Below are 7,795 nucleotides of genomic sequence, written 5' to 3'. Positions count from 1 at the left end.
AAAAGTGAGAATTTCTTTTTGTTTGTTTCTTTCTTTCTCTCTTTTTCTTTCTTTCTTTCCTTCTCTTCCTTCCTTCCTTCTTTGCTTTCCTTTTTTTGTACTGCAAAGAGCTTTATTTTCATTTGGTCCAAGATTTGGGAGAGGGCTCCAGGGTGGTTAAAAAGCTGCCTAGTGGCTGGAGGGGAGACTCAGGCAGAAGAAGCCCTGATACTTTGAGAGGGGCCGCCCAGAGGCTGCTGGGCTCCTAGCCGTGCTTGAGGGTGAGCCTTTCGAAGAGATACTCACCCAGCCCAGCCTCCGACCCGGCCAACCTGCGAAGGTTGGTCAGGTGGTGGCCTATTTTCTTGCTGAGTTTCACTTCCTCATCTAGGAAGTGGTTCTCCAGAAGTCACAGAGATGGAGGTCTGTGTGGGCAGATGCCAGGGCATGAAGGTCCAAAAGGACTTGGTTCAGGTTCTTCTCCGAGGTCATGGCGACTTCCATGGCATCCAGGGTTTTACCCTACTCATCTTAAGAGGGCTTCCGGATATCCTGGAAGAGGGCACGGCCACCATACTGGTTTTGCATCTTTAAGAGACACTGGGTGTCCTGCCACCTCTCCTCCTCTGCCAATTCACAGAAGAAGTGGCCCCTGCCTTCCAGAGCCACATGGTTGTGGTGGAAACAGAAGCCCAGAGAGAGGTAGGTGTAGGAGGCCTGCAGATACAAACTGTGCATGTGGTTGACCGCCGCCTCCACCTTGATGGAATAATTCTGGCGAACCTGGGAGCTCATGGTTGGTTGGCAAGAAGGAGCTAACTGCAAAAATGCTGTTTCCTCGTCCCAGAAGCAGGAGGTGGCCCAGAAGGTGGTCTCGGAGGTTGCCAGTGGAGAGGAGACGGGAAGGCCGTGGGAGGCTGGAAGAGAGGGAGTCCCTGGGTCTGTTCCGTCCAAACACTGTCGAAGCAAGAGACAGACCCGCAGGACCGCCAGACACACTGCCGAAAGTGAGAATTTCTACAAAATTCTCAGTTGTCCTGCTGCAAAGAACTTGAAATGTCTTTGCAATGGGACAATCCTCTTTCCGAGGCAAAGATGTCAGGGCACCAAGGATAGGACTTCAGAGTTTTTAAGGAGGAAGAGTAGCTCAACACTGCCTCCCAAGACTGGGAAAGAATTAACCTCCTTCTTCAGTTCCCACCTTCACGCATCTCCTCTTCCTTGAACACAGGCCGGTCCTACCATTTTGTGTTTATACCATGCTCGTGTCTTCTGGGAACACACCAGCCAGACTTGTCTTGTCCATCAGGTCCAAAGGCATGAAGGGTAGTGAAAGGCAAGGTGGAGACTCTGGTCCACTTGAATGAGCAAGTGAGAACCCAGATCTTTAACTGATGCACCTTATTCTGCTTCAGTCCCTGAGGCAGGTGAGGTGGGGTGGCCTGGGTGAGATGAGGGTACAGCCTTTCAGCAGAAGGGCTGAGATTTATCACAGGAGGGTCTTCTGGCTGGGAATGTGAGTGCCTCACTCTGCTTCAAGGAGACTGTGGCCTGCCCCTTCCCGGGAAGGGATGGACATGGAATGGGTGGGTGATACGGTCTGCAGACCTCACCACATCCAGTGGGGGCACAGAAAGAGAAAGGACATTTGCAGTCTAGGAGCCCCTTGCATCAGACATGCTTCTTTGCTTCTGTTTTGGGCCCCAGAACAGGTCTGGATTCTTCAACCATGACATCAAGTGTGTTTGTTATGCTTCTACTTGGGGCTACAAACAGCTGGGTGACAGCAGGGGAAAAGAATCTTCCCTCCCTGACCTCCCTCCAAGCCAATGACAAGGGGTTTCCGCTTGGTATAAATCATAGAGCTGAGCAAAGCCAGAGGCAGGGCTTGCTGGATGGAGAAATCAGATCCGAATTCTGGCTGCCCGAGGTCAGACTTGGTCACCCACCTACAAACCCTGCCAGCAAGTCTGAGCAGCTCCTCCCTGGGCATGGCTCTTTCAATTTTTGAGTTTGGATTTAACCTCCAATAACTCCTAAGGTAGCTACATTTGTAGTTTGGAACTATGGAATGTTTTTGAATCTCCTGAATTTGGCAATGACTTCATGACCATTATGTATACAGCAGAGGACTAAAGGTGATCCCAGGAGACGTCCATGAGTCCACCTCCCTGGATAGTGCAACTTCTCCGTCTACAGGAGTGTGCTGCTGTCCAACCGGATGGACTCAACACCCTTGTCATTTAACCCTGCTGTCTTCAAAGAAATAACCACACTCGTAGTCACTTGAAACTTAGAACCTTGATTTCTTCTTATGGTTCTTTCAGATCTCCAATCTAGGCTCTTCCTTGGCCTGACTCCAAGTAGGAAATGCCTTCCTGCTCCCAGAAAACCTGATTTCAGTGATGGTGAGCAACTTGTGTTGCTCCCTGGGGAACAGACCTCTAAGTGGATAGGAACTGTAGGAGGCTGGCAGGTGAGGCTCCCAAAAGGTAAAGATGACATAAAATTGGAGGAGGCTGCCCCTGACATGAGAGTCTATAAATCCCATGTCCTGAACTTTAGAGAGACCGTCACAAAGTTAAAACACAGTTTTATTTGCTCATTTATAAATACTGTTGTGTTTACAGGCATCATATAGATGTGAATATTATTATTCCCAAGCTTTCAAACACAGAATACTTAATACTATATAACAACAACCAGTGAAACAAAATCGTTCATCTTAGGGTTGAAAGGCCACTCAAATTGCATAAAAATACATTCAGTTCACAAAGCGAGTCTGACTTCCCCTCCCCAAACACCCACCCCACCCCAGGTGTATTTACAGTGGACTGAAGTTAATTCATACAACCCAGCTGAAAAACAGTTACATCTGGTGCTTTAATTGTGCTGCAAATAAGGTGAGGAGTGCAGGGTGGAGTAAGTAAAGACACAAAATGCTACCACTAAAGTGGGAGAGGGTGGAGACACTAGGGTGGTTCTTTTCACCTCTGTTGGACCAAGGTCAGGCAGAGGCAAGAAAGGAGGGAAAAAAACCATAAAGCTGAAGTCCGAGTGTGAACCCCTCAACAGAGCACAGGCTGTATCTCCTCCAAGAAGAGGGATGCAAGGGTGAAAGAGTCCTTCCCTCTTCAGGGAAGTCACGCCCCATTTGGTGTGCCAGACAGGTGGTAGGCCCAGCCTTTCAAGGAGTTCAGGATGCTGGCTAGGAAAGGGGGCATTCTGGGTTGCTGCATCTTCCCAGAGTCCTCTTCTACCCCTACAGCCTGCCTCCCAGTGTCCTGCTCCAACCGCTCTTGACCTGGCCTTTCTGCACCAGAAAAAAAGCTGGAATCTGCCCCAGGCTTTAGTAGAGTGGGAGAGAGAACAGGCAAGGACAGAGAGACTTGGGTGAGAGTTATCTACTGCTGGCCCCAGTGGGATCTGCACTCTGAGCCTCAACTCTGGTTTTGGGAGAACATCAGAGGCTCTCCACAGTCAGCATGCCTTTCCCGAATCCTTTCTCATGCCAGGAAGGAATGGGCTGAGCTACTGCCACCAGATGCACTGACAAATTGATCAGGTTTGTGCTGGGAAGACACATTTCTTTCTCAAGCTATAAACTGTCTCAGGAGAGAGATGCAGTAAACCAGACCTGGCTGTCCACGGTCTCCTTGGCCAGGCTATGGAGGAGTCATACAGGTTTACAAGTCAAACCTCATCTCTGAGGGGCCATTAGCACAGCCAGGGAGCGTTGAAACTGGAAGAGGGGCCGGGGCAGTGGTTGCTGGAGTATGAACCTTCTCCAGGAATCTTGGCTGATTCATGGAAAACCTCCTCCCTAAAGCATGCTCAGCTCCAAGTGAGAAAAGCAAGGAGTTAAGAATGTAGAAGAAAATGAGAGGGAGAGGAAGGGTGAAGGGTATATTTATTTTGGAAGGATATAAGAGCATCCTGATGTCACCTTAAGGGGCCACCCAAGTAAATCTTTATTGGAAACATTAGGAAAAAATGTGGAGAAGAAATAACAGAAAATATCACTCTGGCAGATTCACAGTCCAAAAAGCAGATGAACTGGGGAATGGCTAGGAGAGAGGTTCCTTGGGGGACTGGAAGGGAGGTGGAGAAACAAAAGATAATGATTTAATTTAATAACACACTTGGCTAAAACTGGTTTCTGAGTTCTCATTTCTAATCAAGAGTATGCAGACCTCATTTTGAAAGCTCTGGGCTAGCAAATGTGCATATGTATGCGCATGATCTAGAAGCAAGAGTAATCCCCAAATTATTACACCTTTTTAGGTAAGGTCAGAACATTCATTAACTTTAGACAAACCTACCTCTTACTCATAGTTCTCCCCCAAGGAAGGACTTTGGGACACTGGGTTGCAAGCCATACCTGGGTTCAACACTGGCCCTCAGCCATAGCTCTTAAAGAAGTGAATGCATCTTCTTTAACCATGCTGCTGGTTGTCTGGTCGGTCAAGATTCTCCACCTCATTATCTAGAGCTGTGACAAAGACACTTCCTGGACTGCAAAGAAGTTGATCTATTTTCCAATCTAAGCAGAACACAAGAGATCAATAGCTGTCCCTGATAGGGTCTACTGCTCCTAACAGCATCAATACCCATTAGGGAGGCTGATTAAAATCTCCATCCAGCCGGAGGCTACAGGATGAAATCACCCGTGAGACAGAACCTCTCCGGGTGCCAAAGCTTTGCTCCTGTGGAACTCCCTTCCTCCCAGGGCTCGCAGCCTCCATCCTGCTCTACGTCCAAAGTCCCTGACTTTCTGCCTTCTCCCACCACAGTACACAGGCCACCGCCATTTCCACAGCCTCTGTCCTTTCACTCCACTCACACCCAGTCTTGCAGAAGTCTTGCAAGTGCTGAGAGCTGTTCTATGCGATGTGGCTTTGTGAACTCCAGGCTTGTCAATGCTTATTGCTTTCGTAGTCTCCTCTGCAGACCCATTTTGAAGGAAAGACCATCTTGAACAGCACCAGAACCTCCTACTTCTGACAGTCCAGAAAGCAGAGGAACTCAATGGAACTAAAGATTGAGGTTTTTATTAAGGAAAACTCTCTTGCTGCTATAAGGCAGAGTTCAAGACTATGAACCAGCTGAGCTAAGCAGAAGTGCAATGAGTCTGCTGTTTGGGTGTACAGAACCAGTGCAGATTACATTTCGAGAGAGCAGAGGAAAGGTGGTTCAGGAAACCTATGAAACAGAAGACTTTTTCCTATTAAAACAATTTGTCCAAAGGCTGCCTGCAACAAATTGCTTTGTATCCATTTCCCCATGAGCTCCAACTTCTACCTCTGCAGGTTTTAACATTCTTCCTAAGCCATCAGGAGAAAAAGCAATCGCAACACCATTCAATTTACCCTCAGTATTAAATTCACTTTCCAACAAGGATGAGAAGTCAACCTTGATATGCTGTTAAACAGTTTGAATCCAGAAGAAAACAGAATTTTGCTCTTGAATTTTTGAAGTGAGCAGAAATTCTGAGTTCAGAAATGTTCAGATCTTCCAAAGAATTTTAAGGCAAAAGGGAAAGGGGTCTTAAGGATTATCCAGTCTAACCTAATTTCACAAATAGGGAAGATGACTTGCCCAAGGTCACATGGCTAATAAGAAGTGGCCCTGGAATCCAGATGTTCCGACTCATGGGGTTTTATCCTTTGATGCTGTCTTACTCTTCCCTCAAAGTTGCCTTGCTTATTGGGTCAGAGGAACTCACATCTTTTGGGGGGTCAGAGCCGGCCTTAAAAATCAGTATGGTGACTAAGAGCTGTAGCTATAACTGGGCCTAGACTCAGGCCAATTACACCACCTCTGATTGATACTTGTGTGCTCAGAGTTAAGTGTGGGAAAGGCAAAAACAATGGTGTCTGATGATCCCTGCTGATGATCCCACAGAGGAAAAGACGCTGGGGCTCCTACGGTGTTCTCTCACCAGTGTTGCATTTGGTGGGGTGGAACAAGGAATTCTTCCCTCCTAAGTTGAATCCTTTAGGCTTTCTTTTTTGAAGTGCAAAGTGACCTGGAAGCTGAATAACTGGCAACACGTTAAATAGTTCTCCTCCAGGCTTCCTGCCCACCTCACAGTAAATGCCTAGACCGTCAGGGCCTTCTGCACCAGGAGCCTGGACTGAAACACTAGACTTTTATTTGAGAGGAGACAGTGTCTGTGTGTGGCTAGGAGAGGCTGCAAAGAAGCCAGAAATCCAGAGACCCAACAAAGTACATGGATTTGAAAGTTTCTTCTTCTCTCATCTCTGGCTCAATCAGTAGAATTGAGAAACAGTCAGTAGTTCACAAATACTTTTGTGGGAGCCACAGACCATTAAGTGGGTTAGCATCCTTGCTTCCTGAGTGAAACCACTGAATAAGCACACATTTTATTTGGGGGAGGGGGAATGGATAGAATGCTCCAAAACAGAGACCAGATACCTCACCAGTGGCCTCAGATAGCAATCAATGCTTCTTGGTCTTAAACATAAACATGGGGCAGGAGCTGGGATAGAAACCAGAGAAGGCCCAGAAGAGGAGGAAACATACCCTGCAGTTGGACAAAAAAAGACCAGGAGGTTCTAGAGAACATCAAATGCAAATAACCCAGCGGATAACGGTGCATTGAGTAAGCCCAAGGCATGCCTATTCTTTAGATTCTTTAGTGCCAACACCTTGAGATTTGTATAACCTTACACTGGAGACTGGGATGGGACTCCAGGTCATCATACCCTGGAGCTATCTGGAAAGGGAACAGCAGCTGAAAAGACAAACAGGCAAACTTCAGCCAGAGAATCTCTGGAATGGCCATATTATTACTCCCAAAGGTGTGGCTCAGTTTTTGAAAACTATTAAATTAATGAGAACATCGGGTGTAAAGCTGTACTGAGAACATTCTCTTCCCCATTCTGATATTTCTCTTACTGACTCTAAAATGATAGACTTAATTCCCACATTGCTGGCCAAACCTGTAGCTTTTTATTCAAACCAGAAGGTGAGGTCTGAGGTTTGTGGCCACTGAAGAGATCAACAGCAGGTCCAAGCAGTACAAGAATAGAGATCTACTATTAGAAGGCCTGTAACCACCACCTTATGGGGCTTCAGGTCAATACAGGTATGAAGAAATGGTATTTTATATCTGTAGATAAACCAGAAATCAGTTTACCTAATTTTATCCAAATAAAATTAATTGCATAAGCTAAAGTACCTGAAATTACCTAGCGTGCTTTATAATTTCATGAGTTCTTGGCATAGAATCCAGTAGTCTGGAGATTGAAAAGCTTGTAAATTTCTTGTCACAGGAAAAACTTTCTAGCAAGAAAAGTTATCTTTAACATGAAAGGGCATGTGAAGCAGCAGGGGTACAACACCAACCTAAGAGTTTTGAGAACTTGCCTCCAATGCTTTTGAAAGGCACCAACAGATCTGGGGGACCTCTCTGTAACCCCTTTACCTGGTCTATCAAATGGAAGAGAATCAAGATGTTTTCCTAATAATTCAACTTTCTTTTCCTGAGAAAGAGGTATGATTCCCTCTTTCCCAATATACAAAATGTGCCAGGAGAATCAGTCAACATCTTGTGTTGATTTCCTCTCCCTGGAATGAAGGAAATGCTTATAGTGGAAGATATTAATATAAAACTCCTTACTCTAGTTTAGTGTTCCCTGAGAACTGAGCTTACAGTACTCCCAGAATAATACAACATCCAAAGACTGTAGTGGCTTCTCTTAAAAAATGGTTGGGGTTCGTGACCTGCCTGGGCAGCGAGACCTCATCTCTACAATAAATAAAAAAATCAGCCGGGCATGGTAGCGCCTGC

At 46.3% G+C, this 7,795-nt stretch overlaps 1 pseudogene; it reads right to left on the bottom strand.

The window, feature by feature from the left end:
* Positions 1 to 244: 244 nt before the first annotated feature.
* LOC103249494 lies at positions 245 to 1,972 on the bottom strand (annotated as a pseudogene).
* Between the last annotated feature and the right edge of the window lie 5,823 nt (positions 1,973 to 7,795).

This window comes from Carlito syrichta, unplaced genomic scaffold (assembly GCF_000164805.1).
Source record: "Carlito syrichta isolate Samal-C Ts95f unplaced genomic scaffold, Tarsius_syrichta-2.0.1 Scaffold120546, whole genome shotgun sequence".
Taxonomy (NCBI): domain Eukaryota; kingdom Metazoa; phylum Chordata; class Mammalia; order Primates; family Tarsiidae; genus Carlito; species Carlito syrichta.
The sequence above is the reverse complement of the archived record's forward strand: the minus strand, read 5'-3'. Positions and strand labels throughout refer to the sequence as shown.